We start from the raw sequence: 23,161 nt of genomic DNA, 5'->3' as shown, positions 1-23,161 counted from the left end.
GATGCTGGTGTTCATCAGGCACCGTGTGAAGGTCCACTCTGGCTGTAAGCACATCGTTCTGTTATGTTGAACCATTTAAAACTCGCACTGATGACATTTCATCTCTGAAGGCTCTGCCATCCTGCTGGTCCCTTCGGTGCCTCGACCGTCCAGGTAAGACGGTCGTGACGCTGCATCTTTAAAGAGTACAGTCGAACTGTTTGAGTGTAATCCACGACTCTTCTCTTCAGAGCTTTCTTCAGGAAGAATTTCAACATGGAAACGTGGGCAGCAGAAAGCGCCTCATCCCAGACAGCAGGACAGCTGCGGTGTGACTGGAGAATGATGGGATGTTTCTCAAATAAATGTTGGAACTAAACCATTTTCTTTCCTGTCAGTCAACTGTACAGTTATTTAAATTTTGAATTGTTAATTCGTTGGAATAAACTCTTCTGAAGAAAGAGCTGCTGTGATGTTTCTGGGAGTTACTCTGTCTTGAACGTCCCGCTGCTGCTTTAACAAACCAACACATAGACGGCAGTCACAGGTTGATCCAGCTGCAGGGCAGATGTGAGCGTCTGCAGCAGCAGCAGCAGCTAAGAGATGTCTGGAAAATGATCAAACGAGGGTCGACACTCACAAAAGATGACTTTGTGAATGTGTTCACCAGGAAAGTTTTGGGTTTTCAACATCCCCTGCTGGCAGTAACAATGGATGCTTAAAGAACTCGTTCACCAGTTATTTGGTTTTCACACCAGACGGAGGTTCTGGCTCCGTTTGAGACTTTAAATCACATCGGTAACTAAATGCACAGGTTTTCTGCCAGTCCTGCTTTGGCTACGCCTGTTGCATGTTGTTACATGTCGTTTGTTGGAACAGCCCAAACATCCAAAGTAGCTCCTGAAACATCTCCGATATTATCTTGCCAAGATAAAGGAGAAAAACACATGAAAAACCTCGCCTCCGCCTGGGGAGCTACAGCTGCCATCAACATGCATAAGCAATGAGCAGACCGAACCTCCAGGGGGCCGAGAGCAGGTTTGATCTCAAGCACCTGCCCGGTGGAATAAAGGTCATGTGAAAACGTAGCGGTATAAACCAGCAGACCGCTGTCTGCAGCAGTAACTGCATAAACGAAGTGTGATAAGTGTGCATATGAACCATTTCCAAAGTCCTTCATCCTCTTCTTTTTACAGCAGTTTGTAAACTTCTCCATTAAGGAGACGAGCCGAACGGCAGCATTATCAGTGTTTGCTGCTGTTTATCATCTCGCAGGTGTCTCCGCTGGTAATGAATTCTCCTCCAGCTGCGCCCCATGTACACCATTACTCTTATCCCCTGGACCATGGCTTGCTAATTAACATTTATAAAATACAATTTGTTTATGCGGAGCATGGAGGAAGGCAAGGTAAGGCAATGTGGGGGGGGGGGGTTGATTTGATTGAACTCGCTGACAAACGAAGAGGCAGGCATTGCAGAGGCTGAATTAAAGACGGCCGAGCGGCGCAGAATATAAACAGACAATTAACCGGAATATACATATACGATGAAGGCTGAGGCAGACGACACCAGCGCTCAGGAAAACAAGCCGGCAGCTGCCTCTCTGGGGGGAGGGGGGTTCAGCGGTGGTTTACTGGAGGCAGAGGTGCTGCACAGACTGGAATATGGATCTGAAACCAGATCAGACCGGTTAAACCCAGACCAGATCCCTGCAGACCGTCGTTAAGGTGATTCTGTTTTTGGTCCAGGAGAAAGCGTGATCAGTGGGCTTGGTAGAGTCTGCTTCTCTTCATCGGTTTGTGCTCTAATGTTCTGACTGGGTGGATATGAAGCCGTTCAGTATTCATGTTTTCACTCATGTGTTCATGCACTGGGACAGACTGTACGGCGAGTTGATGCAGGTGGAAAATTGGAAAAATGACCATTTGGCTAATTCCCACCTCCCAGTCGGCAGAGTTTCCTTGACTGCAGATAAGCTACAGATATTTTCCACATCTAAACAAATCAATATGATTAAAATGAAGCTTGTCAAGTCGCTTTCACCAATAAGCCTGGAAGGATGGTGGATTTGAAAATGAACTCTAGCGATGGATTTACAGACAAGCAGCTGAAGTTTGACTTGAGGAAAAAAAAACAATAAATCTGTATTTTTTTATTGTGTAGAAGAAGCTTGATTTCGTTCTGTGGGCATTAAGTAGGCTTATGTATGAATTATGACTTTGCAGGAAGGTGAAGCCTGAGGCTACACCAGTAGGAGGTCATGTTTTATACACCACCTGTGCTCCATCGCCTCTTTAAAACCCACTTTTTTCTTTTTTTGCAGCTGCAGCCACTGTGCTCAAGTCGTTTCTCATATTTTTAGAGCAAGTGAAGCTTGTCCAGAGTAAATTTCTGCTCGGCTCTTTAAAGCACCTCGTTAGACCAAAGTTTCCATGAAGGAAGACTGTTCTGGGGTCAGCGTAACGCTGCTGCAGCGAGGGTTCATCTGGGGCCTCATCCTCAGCAGGGACGCAGCAGCAACACTGTTTATTCTGATTCTCAAAACCTTTTTTCTCATCTGTATTCAAGACAATGTGAAGCCATTCTAAATAACAGTTTATTTTCTCATTTTACAAAACATCCAGGGCCAAATTTGAATTATTAGAGCTATATAGTGAAAAGAAAGAAGCCTTCCATTCCTCAAATATCCCAGTGTTGGGAGTTAATGATAGCAATTATTATATAATGACAGAATATCTCGCTTTTTTTGTTTGATGTCAACATTTAACTGGGATTAAAATACGTGACAGATCAGCATTAGCCCGTTTCACACATGACTGTTTTCATAACATTCACATTACAGAAAGTCCAGCTGGTCAAAGTTTGATGATTCCACCAGCATCGCAGCAGCCCGGAGCAGAAACCTAGCCTCCATATGTATTTATGTAAATGGCGTGGTGATCCGGGGAACAAATGATCGGGAGAACGGAGCTGCCGTCTCCGCCGAAGCGGCGCTCCGGCCTGGCGTCTGCGTGGCAGTTCATTAGGTCCATTTCAGAGTGAGTGACAGCCGTCCCGCCGACTCCGCCCGGCGGTACTGCCGGCAGGCGGCTGATTTCCAGGCTAATTATAGCTCTTGTCACCAGCCCTTATTTCTCTGACACTTCCTAATGACACCAAAGCAACAGAAACAGAAACAGAGGCTGTGCGCCGGGAAACGCTCTGCGGGAAATACAGAAATCCAGCAGCAGGTATGTGGAAACTGGAATCCAGTGGGGTTAAGAATCTGCTGTCTGTTTAATCCCAACCTGATAATAAAATCCTGAAACCAAGAAACCAGATTTTTATTATCTAAATCTCCAAAATCATAAATTTAATGCAGTCCTGTTGTGAAAAACACATTTTAATCACGTGTGAAACTTCACTGTGACATCTCGACTTCGTTCAGAAGAAGAGCCAGGAGCAAGAAGCATCAGTAAGAGAACTGAAATGGGTTTTTTTTTTGAATTGCTGTAGCTTGAAGTCAAGCTACTGGGAGAAAAAATGGCATTTGTTTTATTTTGGAGGAACTCTGTTGGCTGTAACACAACTTCAAACTGAGTAGTGATGAAGCAGTGATGAAATGTATGGAGATGAGATGGAAATGAATTCTATTGTGTGGATATGTTTCCTTGTTCTGGTGCTCACAGCTGACCCCTCGGTTTGGGTTTCCTGCAGGTAGTTCAGCCATCTTTGTATTTACCGCTGCACTCCACAGGAGCTGCAGCCTCTTCATAAATCAGGCCGATAGCTCGCTGACCTTGTTGATGTCCGGCTTATCTAACAGACTTGAAAAGAAGAAAATCTTACAAGCTAAGAAGGTCTAGTTCTGTACACTCAGCCACTGTTTCACCTCAACGCACAGAAACTCAGATTCTGTTACTGATCCAGCCTCCGAAACTCCGAAACAAGCAGAAGCAACTCAAAGTGAAGGCTGACTGGAGTGGAGCCTCGTCTTGTTCATGGCCCCGCCCACATTCAAACACTCCCCACCTCAAAACAGGTTTAACTTGACAACATAGCGCACAAACATGTGTGTTTATTGTTTCAGTTTATTTACAAAGACTGTAGCTCATGTTGGAGTTGTGACATTTGGGAACTGTAGTTCATAAATGTTGATGTTTTGTTGCAGTTTTAATCAAACCCTGTTTCACCTTCTTCAGAGAAGATTAGGACATCTCAGTGAATTCAGCTGCTTCAGATATTTTAGCAAATTTAACAGGTGTTGTAGCTAACATTCACCATTTCTGCCATTTAGCCCTTCCATCCACCCATCCTTCCTTCTATCATCCATCCATCCATCCATCCATCTCTTCACCCATCCATCCACCCACACATCCATCCTTCTATCATCCATCCATCTGTCGATCCATCCTGCCATCCATCCATCCTTCTATCATCCATCCATCCCTCTCCCCACCCATTCATCCATCAATCATCCATCCATCCATCCCTCCCTCCATCCCTCCCTCCATCCCTCCCTCCATCCATCCACAGGGGTCACAGGACGCCACACTGAGCAGTAAACTCCACCGTTATTGAAGCTTCGATCTGCTGCTGACTGAGAACAGACACTGAGAACAGTCTGAATGCTCCTGATCTGTGGAAATGTGTGAAAGTGTGTTAAAAGGCATCTGATTAAGAGTTTCAAACTGTGCAGTCTGACTTGCATCGAACACTCAGCCACAGCGTCAAACCCTGTGAACTGCTGCGTTTTCCACATTGGTGAGGCAAATCCACGCCGTGTGCACTGATTGAGATCCAACAGCCTCAGCAGGAGCCCAGGCAGCGAGTAATGGGCAGGAACATGTCTGATTGTAGCGTCTGCACCCGAGCAAAAGAAAAAAAAAATCCATCTTCAGATGACAGAAAGCTTTTACAGCCACTTACTTGGGAACACTCACCCACTCAGGAGCAATTAGCACTTTATGAAGAACACTTGATCTGGCTTCTTATTGATTCCATGAAACTCAGGAACTCTTCACTCATGCTGTGTGAGTGTGTGTGTGTGTGAGTGTGTGTGTATCCTCATGTGTCCCGCTGTGGGAGAGTAAAGGGGGTTTTATGTGGCACTAAATGTAAAGAGGTGAGAATCCGTCTGTGTCTGTTTGTTTCCTGGTGTAAGAAAACCATCACAGCCAATTTATGAACTTATTCTTCACGCTGGCTGCAAAAGAACCAGGTTCTTCAAGCTGTTCAGTAGTTTCTATTTACATTTTAAGACCATTTAAATTCATTTTATTTCTATTTTACATATTTCTCTCAAACATCCAGCTGAAAGTTTGTTATTCTGTTAAACTGAACAAACTGGACTAAATAAAACAAAACTCAAACCTCTTTACGGGAGTCCAGAGGTAAGAGGGGCAAAATATGACATGACGACAAATATCATAATGAAGCACAGTTGGCAGATGACAGAATAACCATGAACACATTGGTTAAAATGCTGCATTTCTCTTTAAAGAAAAGGTGAAATTAGATTGTGATTATTTCAATTGAGAAGTTAAAGTGAATGTAATGAAACCACTCAGCAAGGTTTATGCGTCGGGATGTCATGAACTGTCAGATTACACACTTTATTTATTTTCCAGTAATAATTTAACTGATTATCATTCGTCCTAAAGTCCAAACCTTGGTAAATTTTTTTGGAATTGTACTGCGGTTTTTCACCATCCTCATCAACAAGAGAACATCTAACTGTCACTACATGTCAGACTCATGTCGTCAAATCAAGATCAGACCCAGAAAACTGCCTAATGCTTTTAATTCAGGGCTCTGCAGTGATTCTTCATAACAGGAGAAGGAAATGCAGCTGCTCTGAGAGGCATTCAGGGGGGCTCCAGATATGGAAAGATGGGCACCACGGGTTTAGAAAGAGCATAATCTGAGCAGAGACAGTGTCAACATCCAGTTTATAAAGTATCCCCCTGCCACTAACTGATGGTACTCCACCAGAGTTGCTGACAACACAATGGATGTATAATAATAGAACGCCAACGTGGGCAGCGACAGTGAGACCTGGAGGGGTGTGATAGGGACTAATGGCCTCCCTGATCTGAACCACAGTGGTGTTCTGTTATTGAACTTCAGTGCCCAGCCACAATTTGTCCATAACAAACATATTTGAACACAGGGGGGGTCCATCAGCGTACTTGACACCAGGACACCCTAGGTCAGAGGTCGATGATGGACTTTGTTGTTGTGTCATTTGACCTCTGGCTGTATGTCTTGGACAGCAGAGCTGTGGACCGATCTCCACCTGGTGGTGAGTTGGATTGGCTGGGGGAGGAGGAAACTGGGCAGACTTGGTAGACCCAAATGTGTTGTGAGGGTCTGTTGGGAACGTCTGGTGGAACCCTCTGTCAGCAGGGTTTTCAACTCCCACCTCCAGGAGAGCTGATCCAAGACCATGGAGGAGGACTACGAAGACATTCTGGCAAACAGGAAAGCAGGTCTCTACTAACACTGTTTACAGTGGAGGAGGAACTGCTGACCTCAACTGGGGATATTATAGGACGGTGGAAGGAAGACTTCAAGGACCTCCTCAAGCCTGTTGGCACCTTGTCTGTGAAGGAAACAGAGTCTGAGGTCTCAGAGGTGGACTGAGGTCTCAGAGGTGGACTGAGGTCTCAGAGGTGGACTGAGGTCTCAGAGGTGGACTCGTTTGTCACCCAAGCTGACGTCACCGAGGTGGTCGGTAAGCTCCTCGGTCTCAAGGCATCGGGGTTGGACGAGATGTGTCCTGATTACCTTAAGTCTCAAGATGTGCAGTCTGAGTCTGAGATTGTCTTGGCTGACACGTCTCTGCAACATGGCGTAGCGGTCGGGGACGGTGCCTCTGGATTGGCAGACCGGGGTGGTGGTCCCCCTGTTTAAAAAGGGGGACCGGAGGATGTGCTCCAACTATAGGGGGATCATACTCCTCAGCCTCCCTGGAAAGTCTATTCCAGGGTTCTGGAGAGGAGGATTCCAGAGTACGGAGTCCAGGACCCCTTATTGAATGGCTTCCGATCTCTGTATGACCAAAGTAGGAGTCTGGTCCACATTACTGGCAGCAAGTCGGAAGTGTTCCTGGTGCAGGGCTGAACTTTGTTAATAGTTCTGTTCATATTTTTATGGACAGAATTTGTAGGCGCAGCAGGGGTCAGAGGGAGCCTGGTTCGAGGACCACACGATTTCATCTCTGCTTTTTGCAGTTGATGTTGTCCTGCTGGCTACGTGAAACCTGGACCATCATGCACTCTGGCGGTTTTCAGCCGAGTGTCAAGTGATGGGGATGAGGATCTGCACCTTAAAATCTGAGGCTCTCGTCCTGGACTGGAAGAAAAAGCCAGCTGAGGAGGCTCGGGCATCTGTTCAGGACGCCTCCTGGACGCCTCTCTGGGGAGGAGTTCTGGGCATGTCCCACTGGGAGGAGAGACCCCGGGGAAGACCCAGAACACTGGAGAGACTATGTCTCTGGGCGGGACTGGGAATGTCTCGTCATCCTGCAGGAAGAGCTGGAGGAAGAATCTGGGGACAGGAAGTCTGGGCATCCCTGTTGTTCCCCCGACCAGGTCCCAGATAATAGAGCTGTGATGTTCAACGAATGAGTCGTTCAAATGGTAGATGGATGGATATAAAAATTAAAATAACATGAGCTTATTTTAAGTAACTTGCCCATCACTGTTGTTGATTTGCTGAAATCCTTTTTGAAGGATTACAAAAAAAGTTTAAATGCCACATCAAATTGTTACTATAATAAAAATGACATGCATTTTCACTAAATGTCTTATTTTATTCCTTAATGCCCTAATGTCCTTCCTTAATCTTCCACAATGCTGCAGATTATGAGCACATTTCAAGCTTTCGTGTCCATTTTAACCTACGACACTGTTAATACTGCCTATAAGTTATTGTGATAAATTTCCATTCCTTGAAATGTTCCACTCGAACATGCTGTGTCGCTGCAGTAATAGGATGCGAGTCATGACAAATACGCTCTACTTAATTCCCATGTCTTTGCACGAGTACATTTGCGGTCATCCTGAACCGCTGTTGGAGCTAATGCGAGTCGACAGACGCTTGTCACAGTCGAGCATCGTTTCAGCGTGGTGTTTTACGTCCGCTGACAGGTTTTATAGCAGGACACGCTCGTGCCCTCTCCCGTCCACTGTGGCTAAGTTATGAGTCAGCCGTCACAGACGGCTCTTCTCCGCTCGGAGATTTACACCCGGCTGCAGGCTATTGGGCCTGCATTATTACTGGGTAATCAATGGAGTCTGTGGAAATGGTGCAGCGCTGATGACTCTGAGCCCGGGCCGGTGGCTAGCGGTTATGAGGCTACACACATGATGGATTGGTGTGAGACACTGTCATGATTCCAGAGCAGATTTTAGCCTTCAATGTCTAGGCAGGACTAGTTTAGGGGTTCTGATTGTTCGGACTTGCCGTAGTTGTAGCCGGGAGCCTGTGTTTGTTAGTAGCAGTAATCATTACACTGAACTTATGCATGGAAGTCTTCATAGAGGCTCACGTTTGACTTCAGGAAGCTGTGAGAAGCCCTGGCTTAAAGCAAGAGAGCACCACTAAAACTATGCAGCTATACTACGGCTTTGAAGTAATCTAAAATCTCCACACGGCTCCTTGGTCTTATTGTGGAAAAATTCAATCAACTCACAGAAACTCAATGTATTTTTTCCAAAAACAGAGATGATAAAGTGGAAGGAAATGAGATGTAAATGAATTCTACTGCCCGGACATGTTTCCTTGTTCTGTTGCCCCAGCTGACCTCTCATTTTGGGTTTCCTAGTGCTAGTTATCTCTTTATTTATTATAATTGTCCGGAGGAGCTGCAGCCTCTTCATAAATCACGCTGATAGCTCGGTGACCTTGCTGAAGTCCGGCTTATCTGACGCACATGAAAAGGCCTTTTAGAAAATCTTACAAGCTGAGAAGGTCTTGTGCATTGAGCCGCCGTCTCACCACAACGCATACAAACACGGCGACCTGCTGCGTGTTTATTACCTGTTGCGTTTGGAGGGACTCAGTCGCTGCAGAAGAAGCAGCAGGCTGGAACACTTGAGGAAGAAACAGAAAAGAGCTGAAGTCATTCGGGGTGGATGCTGCTGAGGCTCCTGATCAACACACAGCGTCGCTGTGAGGCAGTAGCCCTATGGGCAGGATGCTCAACCCTGAAACGCTCCCAGTGCCTCATGGGAAGGATACCAATCCCTGAAAAGCTTCCAGCTCAGCTCAAGCTTATTGCACGGCATCTGTTATGTGCACATGTGTAAAATGTGTACATTTTTGCGAATGTCCAGTTTTGTACCATCTGTGAACCAGAGAATATCTGATAAAAGCACGGAGGTTCGACTCGACTGACCTCGACTTGTTGACCACAAACAGGAAATACAGCTTTCGGCACATTTTTAATTAACTGAAGTCTCGAGGTCTTGATTTTTTCTTTACTTTAAATCAATAAATTGTGATAGAAAAGTCGCACAAACGTAGCATATGCATTACTGAACATGGAGCAAGCAAAATGTTACAGAAAAATGATTAGTAATGCCTTAATCTACTGTGTTACATTAAAAAGTAACCTGGTACTGTAATGTGTTGCTCCCATCACCAGTATCGAGTCGTATCAAAGCGTTTTCCTCCCGTTGTGTCTTGGTCGCAGCGTTAAAAGCTTTTTACAGAGAAGTCAAGCTGTACGTGGGATTAGCATGCTTTGCTAGCACAACACTGTTAGCTCAGTGAACATTAAAGTGTAGGAACAGATCCGTCTCCACATGCAGCTTTGGAATATTTAACTGCATCAACTTCTTCTCCCTGCCAAGCTGTATTCATGTTTCATGAATTAACAGAAGTGAAACCAGAAGTGAGCCAGACTGAGCAGACTCCGCTTTAAATCCCTCCCAACTCACACTCCATCAGCTGAGCCTACATTCGTGTCCCATTTACATCTGTTTTCACCTCAAATGAATCTTCTGCCGCTCTCCACACGCCGTGCATCCAGAGCGCCTCCTCCACCTCCGCCGCCTCCGCCCGGTACTCACTCATGTCTCTCCTGTGAGGGGTTGTGCCCTCATTTCTTATTTTCTTTCTTGGTCCTGCCTCTCTCGCTGTATCTGGGGTGTCACTGTGTCAGAACGCGTTCAGAGCTAAATTATTCATTAGAGAACTGGAGGGCAATCAAAAAAAAGACTAGTACCGAGGCACTGTGCCTAATATGTATGTGCTCAGGCTGGAATGTGTGTGTGTGTGTGTGTGAGTTGATGCAGCGTTTGAGTGTGGAGGGCTGGAAGAAAGAGATTACATAGAAACCCGGGGGAGCCGAATACAGAGCACTGCGGGCCTCCGCTCGGCCCGGAGAATGCTAATTTAACGGCAGCGTGTGCAGCAGCAGCAGCAAGTGGGCGTGTGTGAAGGACAGAGGCGGTGTGTGACGGCGGTCGCCGCTGATATGATCAATAACACTCCGGTTCGGACATTCGCCGATGGCCGTCGCGTTCAGTCGCCTCTGTGCTCGGAGTCGTCCGTTTGAGTGGCTGAATGCTGAGTGTTCCTCCTCACTGCGTCACAACATCCACATCAGAGACCGCACGTCTTCCCAGGATGCTTTGCCTGATGTCAACAACTATGCTCATGGAAAGTGGCGTTTGCTTGAAAATGTCCCCAAACACTGCTCCAAAAGCATTGATTCTGTATTGAGAGTCTTTTCCAAAGGCGGACACAGTCCAAGTGAAGCACTCGGTTCAGCTCTAAGCAGGCATGCTTGTTTCAGTCCGTTTGAACTGTTAAACTGTTACAAATCACTTTCACCTAACTGGATGCTCACTCATTAATAGGAATAGTACCGTACACATTCGACCCGATACAGTACCAATACCCGATACCTGGGAATCAGTACCGATACTCAACGGTACCAGTTTTCGGTACTTTTGTGTTGGTATGTGGTCGTAAATGTTCATTTGTTGTTGGGCGCAGATGAAGAGTCACTACTGGGCTAGTGGGCTAACAGATGCTAGCGTGCTAACAATGCTGAATGCAGGAGTTGTAGCTGTAGATGAGAAGCTGTTTAATATGCTGCTCTCCTCAGCCTTGAGAAAAATCTGGCTTCCCGCTGCAGCGAGCTTAATGTGCGTCGCATTCTGAAAAGTGAAGCCGTGCTTTGGAGCTTTCTAGGCTTGCTTTCTTGACATGCTAGCTACTGACGCCATTATGCTCTTGAGTGTGCAATGCTGTGTTCAAGTCTGGCTCGGAAAATTCCTTACTCATCCACTCCTTCACAGTCACAAGAATGCGTTCAGGCACCAAAACATGGTACCATCTGATTTTACATCAATTTGTACCGACCGAATGCGGTCAGAACCAGCACTCCCAGACCAGGGCTGTTGTAAAGTCAAGCTTTTTCCCTTTAATTTGCTTTTAAATCTGATTACAGTTGGATTACACCCCCATTGGCTTCCTCAGGTCGGCTGATCAGCTGCTCCTGAGAGCCTAAAAAGAGGTGAAAACGACCCGGCTCTGTCCATCGGACAGGCCCCGCCCCCTTCACGTCTTAAACTCACCTGTTCTCCTTGACCTTTGACACCATGTTGGCTGTTGACCTTTTAATCTACTTGTTTTTACTCTTCTTTTAAATTCCCTTTAAATTACCCATAGTTTTATCCTTTTAACTTGTTTGAACTGTTTTATTTGCTTTGTCTGTATCTTCTATCTATTTCATGTAACATGTGAACTCCTCTCTTTTCCATCTTATTTATTTGTCACTTTGGTCCATCATGGTTTTTTTAAAGTTCTTGATAGCTAAAGTTTTGATTGCCATCATCCATCTGGATTCTTCAGACCTGACCAGGACTCTAAAGTTCCTTGAAAACAAAACTCCTGCCTGGAGTTTCTTTTCAAAACAGACTCATCCCAAATGATAATTAGTCATTTCTAGTTTCAGGAGTTTCATGTATTCAAATGTTTTTGTTTTTTTTTGATTGGACTAATGCCCATTTTCCAAAAACCTCTACAGTATGTAATAATCTATTCCAAAATAAGAGAATGTTAATATTTCTCTTAGATGTTGTGTTTGGGTTATTTATGAAAAAATGCAGTTACACTGCAGTAACACGTGTTAAATTCAGACTCCCGTTAACCTCAGTACAGATTCACCGACACAGATGAATTCTTTGCGTTTTCTCTTTTTTTTTTTTTCCAAGCATTTAGAGCCATTCATGGTCAACCTGCTTTTCCACAGTTCCCTACCTGCTCTGACTCTGACGGTTTCTTTAGTCCTCATGTCTGCTCACACGTCTCGCCGTCTCGCTGGGAGCTTTCGGTTACAGTGGGCAGAGACGGAGCGAGCCGCCGCCGGCTCCATGTGATGAATGCAGATTCAGGCTGGTACAGATTTATACAGCGATCCATGCAGACAGCCCATGAATTATTTGAAAATAGTGAATAAATGAGTGGAGAAACATAACAACAGATGCTGGCTGCTTCTGAAATGCGACTCATTGAGTGCTGTGACAAGTTTCAGAGATGATGGGAACCATATGCTTTTCAGCAGATTTCAACCAGCTGTGAAAATGATTGGAGTGACATGTTTTTCTCTTCTGCAGGCTCAAGGAGAAGCTGAGAAGAAAAAGGTTGCTGTTGTACCTTTCTGCATGCAATGGAAAGCGAGTAGATCCGTGTTTAATACTGGGCCACTCCTCTGCTGACTGCATTAATGACCAGAGCTGCATTATCAACCACAGGTTTTAAAATGTTTTAAAATAGCATTTCTGTTCATTGTTACCTATCAGACTCTGGCCAGCCTGTAGCAGAGGACAGTGTTCAGATGGAAAAAGGACAACATGAAATTATAAGACAGGTAATAGAATGAAAGTTACGTACGTAACTACGATTCTATCAATCCCGAATGACCGCCAGAGGGCGGGGCTTAAAGCACTGAATGTTCCCTTTGTGAATGTGCAGTTCGAGTATGTATACCTAGAAAGGTAATAAGTTCTGGTGTCTGAATCTTCTCACATGATCAGAAGGATTCTGGGTGACGGACTCTGGCGGTCATCCGGGATCCAAAGAACCGTAGGTACATTCGTGACTCTCATTCTAATTCATCCCTCCTGACCACCAGATGGCGTTGCTGAAAGCACTGAATGACTAATACCAGCGCAGTCACAGGAGTGACAGGAGTCAGCCTGTCTGAGAAACTGCAGAGCCAAGGACCACAGCCAGTGGATGGGCAGTGGCGGCGTTCATGCTGTACAACCCAGAAAAAGATGCTGGGCATCACCCAGGAGGCAGTGGCGTTCAGGTCTACTCCCCTCAGGGTGGTCCAAGATGTAGACACCACTCTGGTGGAGAGGCAGCACACATTCGATGGTAGAGGTTCGCCACCTGATAAGAATGGTGAACGGGATGCATGATCCAGTGGGACAAGTGCTGCTTGGCAAGAGCAGAGCCTCATCCAGGCCCCCATAACAGACCATAGACCTGGGGTCGGCAACTTCAGTTGGCGGCGGGCCAATGTTTGTTTGGGCACTTGTATTGTGCGGGGGGGGGGGGCATTGAAGATATATATTTTTTTCCAATCTAAACAACGATCCAATCTTGAGCATTAAAACAATGATGTCAGAAATTTCATGATTTAAAAAAGTAGCTTGTATTTGTTCCAGGTGGCTGCATCACTCAGTAAAGTCAAAAAAACAAAACAAAACAACAATAAGCTGAATTATGAAACACCTGACAGCAGCAGCCTGGAGTTACTGTGCTGCTGTCTTCAGTCACCAACTTGTTAAATAAATTGTCTTTTAAGACAAGAATGTGTGAAATGTGGAAAGTTCATTTTAATAAATAATTATAATTCTGTATTGTCAACAATTTAGAACCATTTCGATGTTGTGAATGATCACTTTTCCTTAGAAACGAACATATAGAAGCACCGACTGTGAGTCTTTACAAATGTTTGATAAGACCTCTGATCTGAAAAGAGCCCGAGGAACCTGAACGCCTCACAGCTGCAGCTTCACTCCTGATGATCACTGAACATCAAGATGACGATAAAACAACAGATCAGGAAACAGCCGCTAAACCACAAACTAAACCTACCAGAACCATGTTTCCCTCGTTCTCTCCAAGCCGCCGCTGCGCCGCTCAGATCCTTCCTCTCAGAACTGAACTGTCCGTCAGTAACAACCTTTCCTGTTCTATCCGAGACGCTCAGCGTTTAAATCTTCTTTCCACCGTCTCAGAAGTGGAGATGTGTTCCGTCAACTGATGTTTTAGCACGAAGGAATCGTTCAAATCCAGCTAGTCCTTCGGTGGCTAACAGCTAAGCTAACAGCTGACTGAGACGCCTAGCAGCAGGATGCTTTTACGAAGTGTCCCTGAATGCAGCACGGTGCTGCACGGAGCTGCGGCTCAGGCTGTTGACTGATGCAGAGGGTTCCAGGTGTTTCACAGGTAATGAAGGCGGTTTAGGAGGAGCTGGTCCTGACAGGTTGATGGACGGAGTTACTGCCTCCGTGAAGCAGCTGCCTCACATTCTTAAAATCATCTGGCGGGCCAGACATTATCGTTAGTGGGCCAAAATTGTCCAGCGGACCGCCAGTTGCCGACTGCTGCCAAAGGCTGTTTGGAGGTACAAAAGCCCATGGAAGCATCAATATAGCATTCCTGGGCTCTTATGGGTTCCAGGACTTCTGCTCTGCCTCGAGGAATGCTCAGTGGAGAGCCATATCATGCAAGCCTTATTGACAGAATGGACTGCAGACCCGACAGCACCTTTGGAAAAAGAGTGATGATCAGTCTAAGAGAGTCTGTACAGCACTGGGACCATACCAGGGCTGGCCTAAAGGTAGTCACCAGCAAGGGAGGCCCTCTGGAAACGGGTGTTTCAGTGTGCCTTAGCCCAGAGCCTGGTGGTTCCCCTCAGGGAAAACCAAGTGGACCGTGGATCGGTTCCTCTGAGGTGACCCCTGTCCTGCCAAAATGACCCCTAATCATGTGCCCCACCTCTGGGTCGAGGCACCACTCTCCTGGTGGAGGATTCAGATGGGAGAGAGGGAGTCTGCTCGTCAGGCGGTCCGGAGGGATGAAATAGAGCTATATCTGACAGCATCTGAAAATGAATGTCACATGTCTGGTCACACTGTAACCGGCTTTCACAATGCATGTTTATGGCTGGATGTGCTGTGTTACGTCTGTAAATCTTTCAGTTGAGGAAAATCTTTGACACGTCTCATCTCCAGGACCTGACTGGGCCCTCCAGTCGGTTGGTTTTAGGCCACAGGCCACATGTTTAACACTCCCAGACTGATGCATTCAAACAAAGTCGTCCCAGAGCGCCGCAGCCCAGCAGCGTGAAGCGATCCCTTCAGCTGTGGTGCAGTCAGCAGCTCTGAATGAAATAAAGGAGCCACCGAGCGGCGCTTTGACCAGACGGGTGTCACTGTGTGTGACAGACGCCGTGACAGGTCCGGGCGGTCAGTCTGTCCCTCAGCAGGCCGTCAAGCACAATAAACCAATGCCGCAGCGCAAAGGCAGGCCGGAACAGACAGCAACACACACACACACACACACACGCAGCACATTCTATTTCACAGTCTGCTGCATGCTGGCAATCTCTCCAATCTGCACAGGCTCACACTCTGACTCCCGGTGACCCCACCCAAACACTTTGGGAGTGATATCTCTGGGAGCGTGGCGTGGGACAGCAGTGGGGGAGAGGCTCAGGATTTCACTCGGGCTGCCCGCCGCCGCGGTCTGCCCAGGACACACCGCATAAAATATTCATCCCCGGCTCAGTTTTCAAGAGAAATTTCACTTTCATGGAATCCAGGCCCTGTTTTCACCACCGTTTCTCTGAGTGATCACAGGCCTGGGAGGGAGGCCAAACAGCCCAAAAGAAAAGTCCAGCAGTGGGGATGAGCGAGAGGCTGTAAACAAAAATAAAAAAGAAAGAATCACAGCAAATAAAGAGAAAGCGAAGTCATACAGTAAATCTGTTTTCCAGCCCGGCTTCTGACCGATTCTCAAGGTTAACTTTGAGCACACACTTTTCCTTTGTGGTCATTTTCCCTTTCAGCTCTGAAGAAAGTGGTTTATGAGATATGACTGACTGGCCCCTCCAATAGATTTTCTCCTTGCATCATTGTTGCAGCAGCAGAGTCTGTGAAACCTTCACACTGGCCGAAAACACAGAGCAAACTTCCATGTATTAAATCACATATGTGGTAAAGTATTGTCGTCTTCTTTGTGTATCATATAGAGAGCGAAAACAGAGGGAAGCATGAATGTCTGGACCTGCTTGTAGTGTATAAATATATTCAGGAAAGGATGTGAATTCAAATTGGCGTTAAAAAAAAAAACTGAAAGGATTTTTGGGAATTATCATCACAAACAAAGCATTGAGTCATTTTTATAGGTCGTCTGGCAGCTCGGCCTCGCTCTCCCGCTCACAGCCTGGAGGAGGGTTCGGGCTCATTGTCCTGCTGGAAAATAAACGATGGTCCAAGTAAACACAGACCTGATGGGATGGCATGAGGCTGCAGGATGCTGGTCCAGTGAGCCTGCAGCTTGGAGTTAACCTCCACAGAACCAGAGGTGGAGGTGGAACCCGACCGGTACTGTCCTGAAGGGTCCTGGTCCTGACCGGTACTGTCCTGGAGGGTCCTGGTCCTGACCGGTACTGTCCTGAAGGGTCCTGGTCCTGACCGGTACTGTCCTGGAGGGTCCTGGTCCTGACCGGTACTGTCCTGGAGGGTCCTGGTCCTGACCGGTACTGTCCTGGAGGGTCCTGGTCCTGACCGGTACTGTCCTGAAGGGTCCTGGTCTTGACCGGTACTGTCAGGTTCTATCCACCGCTCCAGATCGTGTGACGATGACAGTATGATAGATGAACACAGGGCTGCTGATTCAGTATTTGGCCAAATGTCTCCCTATAAAAACAGCTGCAGAACCCTGCAGGCCTGGTGGTTATGATTACGTGGGTCTATAAGAGAGAAGCAACCTGTTTTATCTCAGAACATTCTTTAAATCGTGAATACAATTCTCATATGTTTCTGCTTTACCCGATCCGTCAGACTATGTCCACACCTCAGTACAGGAACGGACACACATGGACAAAACTGTTGGTCCCCTTCGTTTAATGAAAGAAAAATTCACAGTGGTCAGAGAAACATCTTGAATCTGACAAAAGAAGTAATAAATAAAAATTCTATGAAATTTAACCAATCAAAGCCAGGCATTGCTTTTCAACCATGCTTCAAGAGAATTATTAACAAACAAACAAACAAAAAACCTCATGAAACAGGCCTGGACAAAAATGATGGTACCCTTAACTTAAAGGTCTTATATGATGCTATTTTTCGGTCTCAGAAGCCTGAAAGCATAATATTTAAGTTTGTTCGCCCCAAATTCATCCTTTGTTCAGAGTTTCAGCGGTCTAAAAAGTGGCTCTGAGGAGCCCTCCTTTCCGGTATGCACATGAACGCATCTTTCCACGCCCACGCCCACACACACACACACACACACACACACACAGTGGGGGCACAATCAGGGGGAGGAGTTAAATCCACTTATTCCAGGACAGGATAAGCGGACCCTACTCAGACTTGACCGTTTCAGCCGTGGCCATGTCCAGGAAGGCTGGCTACAGTCCCATGAATCTGGAATGTCTGAATAATGTGAGCAGCTGTAGTCACAGGAACATCAAACTGCTGGAGATGGTCTTATAGCTTTTGCCTATATAATTTTCTTTCTAATCTCCTGACACGACTCTTTCCTTTGCTTCGTCTGGTCCATGCTGAGTGTGGTCCACTTCCTGTGGCTCCCTGCCGCCCTCTATATGAGCCACTGACTGGTTACAAGATTGCAGACACCTGCTAATCAGTGGACACACCTTGGACTGACATGTCCCTTTGGTCTCATCATTTTCAGTCTTTTCTAGGGGTACTATCATTTTTGTTCAGACCTGTTTCTTGAGGTTTTTTTTTTTTTTTTTTAAATAATTCTCTTGAGGCATGGTTGAAAAGCAATGCCTGACTTTCATTGGTTAAATTTCATAGAATTTTAAAAAATGTTTAATTTTATATTGTAGATTTGTAGATCAAGGTAAATGTTTTATTTGTCATAAAGTCTGTAAAAGTGTCCAAATTGACATTGTAATTGAAAATCCATCTCATTAAAGGTTAAAGGTCAACAGAAGTCACAGCTGTCTGTTCTAACTAATAAACTGTTGCAGCGGGTGGATGGGCTCGCCGGTGTGAGCTGTCCTCTCTCTGACAGTGAAGCAGAAACACACCTGAATGATTAGACAGCTCCAGGTTGCATAATTCATCCTCGGCGGCGCCCCCCGTCGCTCGCCCTAAAGCACCACCTCCTGTGAACTCATTATCTTTAAGCACAGGGAGTTACTATTTAATTAGGCTGCTGTTTTTTTTCTCCTTTTGCTCATTTGTGAACACATTGAAAACGCCTTCATCTGGATCCACCTTCCTCCCTGTTTGACAGTTAACTCTGGTTTTGCTGTATTATCCCGTTATGCTAATGAGGTTTGTTAGCAGAACAGCAGGTAGGCTTCTCTCGGCCGGCTCCACCCCCACCCCCGCCCCCGCCCCCGCCCACCATGGTGTAATATCAGCGGACGCCCCGGAGGTCCTCGCCTCTCTGCAGGTGGGGGGTTTGTTTGGATCGTAGCTGCTTGATTGAGCAGAGAACACCAAAAGCTGGGCCATACAGTAGCGCGAGATCATCCTCCTGCTCATGATCACGCCGCAGATCTTCACCCAGATGCGAGAGAAACACGATCATGGAGAAAATGAGCATTAATGACACTCAATAAAAAAAGCCAGTGACCAGATGAGGTGCCGTCATTTCAGGGTTTTCAATAAAGCTCCAGATGTTTTGATTGAGTTTCTTCATCACATCATGTTACTTTCTCTACCACATTGAAAATGTTCCCTTCTTTTGTTGATCAGTTATCATGATTTAGGTTTTAATGAACAATTTAAGTTGTTAAGCTACAATAATTAAAAAAAAACACAAGAAGGCATAACCACAAGACAAAACTCTGAAAGAAACTGGACTCACCAGAACAGCGTTTTGGTTGAAGGGGTTAAAGTTGACCTTTGACATCTTCCTGAGATTTTCAGGGATTCAACCTTTTTGATGCTTTAACCTCTAATATGCATACAAAGAGCGAGTTGGATTCATTTATGGCAGTTTTCCATCACGCAGTTCCAGCAGTTCACGGTTCAACTCGACTCAGTTGTGTTGTTTTTCTATTCCAATAGAGTCCCACTTCGGCTCCGTCGAGCTCCAGCTGAATCCGCTCATCAGTCAACAGGTAAAGAAATGTCTGCACCTCAGGGTTCATTTCTGTGCATTCATGTCTGATCCTGATCCATCGTGTTGTGATTGTGTTTTTAAAAAGTCAGGGTTGACTCTTACGAACAGGTCGCTCTCTTCACTCATCTGGAGACATCACGCTCCAACCAATCAGTGTCCAGTCGTCTGTGGACGTCTCAAGTCAGCTCATTTTTATGTAAAATATTCACACACTTTGAGAAATTGTGAGGAAATAAACATAATGGGATATCCTCCTATCTGTTAGGATGAATTTCAGATTCATGATTTCACATCTGCGTTTTCCAGTCTGCGGCTGACTCTGACTTCAACAGAGCAAAACCAGTAACAGAGAACAAATCTGCTGCAATCAACGGCTCTTTAGACTCTAATTCTTCCCTCTTCTTGCAGAAAATTACCCCTTAATTTTCCGGATCATTTCCTCGGCGCGACACCCAGACTGGGTCACATTGTCTTCTTCTGCCTCCTCAAACACTTTCACCAGTAAATGGACGTTTCTTTTCGAACGTTTAATTCTTTTGTTTGTTTTGTTCAGAGCTGATATCACGGCTGCCCGATGGCTGTTGAATCACCGCTGTGTGTGTGGCGATGTCTGGGACCAGGCGGCGCTTTCTGGAGCTCCTTCATTCAGGGAATGTACAGACTGCCGCCTCGGTGAGATACACGAGTGAAGGAGTTTCAGCGCTTTCCAGACCGACTGCAGCCGTTCCAGACCTGGCAGATCAAACGCCGTGCGGCCGGGAGTCCGGGCGCCTCTGCTGTGTTTTCTCCTGATGGAAATGAGCTCCGAGCGAACGATGCTGATCCATCAGAGAAGTTCTTCCAGGACACGAAGAGAGCGACGCTGGACTGGTGGCTAATTGCTGGTGGCGGTCGTTAACGGTGAGAAGCCCACTGATGTCTCATCGGGGGGGCTTCAAAGGCAGGAGAAGGAGCCTTTCTGAGACAGTTTAAATGAAAGAAAATCAAATGATTGCTTCTGTGGAAATCAACGGCGGAGCAGGAAGTTGTAGGTTCAGATGAGCTTAAATAAATTCCACTGCTTCAGCGGCGTTGATCTCAAATGTCATGTTAATTACCGGTATGAGCACCGCCGAGCATCTGATGTTGGTTTTGGCTTTGAAATAAATGAGATGCCACTTCCCTTTGCTGTGAGAGGAAAATAATAATCTATTTGACAAATGAGGTTATTTCGGAACATGCTGAGGCAGGAACGGACGAAAACGCTTACAGATGCTGCCAGTCCAGCAGTTTGTCTCTTTGCATCCGCTGTCGGCAAAAAAGCACAAAATCAAAGTAACAACAGGCCTGAGAGCACGCTTCACCTGAAACACGTGGATTACAGCAACATCTGGGGAAACCTGCAGGGACGGATCACAGGACAACAACTAAACACACAAATGGAATCGATTTCAAATAAACTAACTGTAAACTACAAAGCCAGAAAATGCTAAACTTGTAAAATAGAAAGTTACCTCAAATAAATGGAAACTTCATGACATGTAAACAAAAGTCAGAAAGAAAAAAGTCAAGTAACTGTAGAAAGAGGTGAAAGTGTTTTACTAAATGTGTGCAAATGTCAAAGACATGGAAAACCAAATATAACGATGAAGATGGAAACAAGGTCCGGTTGAATGTAAATTAATTTAAAAATTGATGACTGTGAGTCTGGAGCTCTCTGGTCTCGGACTGGATCTGGTTTCACCTGAACAGACATGGAGCTGGGGAGGAGGAGGGGAGGAGGGGGAGGAGGGGAGGGGGGGGCGGACGGGGTTAAGTGGTGGTGATGGAGGATGGAGCCACCACTAGGTGTCCTCCTTGAGCAGCGATGGGCTCTCAGCCTGCAGCGCTCATTCAAAACACATGAGCTTTACATCAGCCTGCAGCCCGACTCTGATCTCCTGCCTCACACACACACACACACACACACACACACACACACACACACACACACACACACACACACACACACACACACCAGATCCTCTCCCAGAAATGCTGCCTGCAACAATCTGATGAGAATCACCAATGTATTGCGCGATACATAATACATTTCCTTTTCCTCACGGTCCACAGAAATTGCATGTTTACGGCTGAGCATCAGGCTGGGTGTGCTTCAATGCGGGGAAGAAAAAATGTCTTTCTCTCATGTTTGTTGGCACGGCTGCTCAGTAATGTTCTCATCACACCGACGGAGGATAAACAGCTTCATCTGGATCCAGAGGAATTCCAGGATGGCCGAGGCTCGGCTCAGAGAGCGTCTTCCAGTCGGTTGGCGGTTTGATTACCCGTCCCTCAGCTCTGTGTCTGTCAGATGACACATCTGCATGGCAGCTGCCACCCTGGGAGGAGTTCAGCATGACAGCATTACATTAAAATCAAACGTAGTCATCTCAATCACTTATCCTAAGATCCTGTAAAGTCGGGTTCTGATTGAGTTCTAGATATCAACAGCGATATCCTGTAATGTTTTATTGTTGAAGCAGTAATCCTCTCCAGAGGCTTCATTTAACAACAGTACGTACGAACATTCCCACGCAAACTCTGGAAGTTATCAACGTTTACATCTAGGTAGGAATGTACGCAAACAGAAGCAGAACTCTGACCAGACTCACATAATCTAGAGGTAGATAATAGATAGAGGAGGAGTTTCTAAAGAAAAATGATCCTGAAAGCGTTGCAGCATGGATTTATCAACACTGAGGACTAACTGACCGTACCACCCACTAACAAGCTTTGTTCTTACAAACATTCTGAATGTCTCTGGTAGGACAGAATTCAGAACCTTCTCTACAGTTCTCTGGTGAGAACTGAAGACCGTCAAGTGGTTCCCCACAGGGTCCGGGGTCTCTTCTGGGGGCGTTCTAGCAGTCACAGGGCGGCTCAGGCTTTGCCTTCTCTGAGATTGTAAAAACAAAAAAATCAATTTGTACAAAGGAAAACTGGTTTGAAGACTTTCTAGGATCAAGAACAAGCCTTGAAGGCTCCTGCGACCGCATGCTTCCATGCCCTTTTCTTTACATGAAGGTTTCTGCAAGAGAGTGAGTCTTTTTGAATCCACTGGAATATTCATCTTCTCAAACACGAGCACTGGATGAAAAAGTCAAGTCTGAAATTTCTTCTTCATGTTTGGAGGGTAAATGTCAGAGCTCTGTGTGAAACGGTCAAGATCCTCAAACCACTCAACCAGCCTCTCAGCCTTCATGGATTCTTTTTAGACTCTAAAACTGTTAAGATATGTCAGTAGACAGTAGCACTCATATTTCCTTCTTGTAGAATTAACAGACTAAAATTTGGCACTCAGAGAGCGCAGACCTGTGCCACAGCTAAGGTAATAACAGTAATAAAGGTCAGATTCAGGAAAACAAGCCTGTACTGATTATCGGCTCTTCAGTAGACTTTACCGTCAGAACAATTCAGAGTGGCAGGTCATGTTGCTCACCTGGTGAGCCTGAATGAACCTCTTCTCAGGTATAAAACATTAACCGTTGTATATCTGAAGACCGGAAACTAACTAACTCCTCAGCTTGTTGCCTTTCTCTCGACAGGCGACTGTTTTTGCCTGGATGTCACACGTCTCGCTTCAGCATGAAGGGTGCGTTTGTTTTACGTCTCACACTCAACAAGTGGGAGGTGGGTAGGAGTCACAGACAGAAGGAGTCCAGATTTAGCTTCGGTGGAGCGGAGACGCAAACACGGCAGCGCTGAGAGGAATCCTGTCACCCGGAGGATCCCACATGTGCTGGATGAAGCAGTTTGGGTTTTATGTTTGGTGATGTTTCTGTCAATACTCTAGAAAAGGTTTTTATTGGAAACC

This window comes from Salarias fasciatus, chromosome 8, assembly GCF_902148845.1.
Source record: "Salarias fasciatus chromosome 8, fSalaFa1.1, whole genome shotgun sequence".
NCBI lineage: Eukaryota > Metazoa > Chordata > Actinopteri > Blenniiformes > Blenniidae > Salarias > Salarias fasciatus.
Note: the sequence above shows the minus strand (reverse complement) of the source record.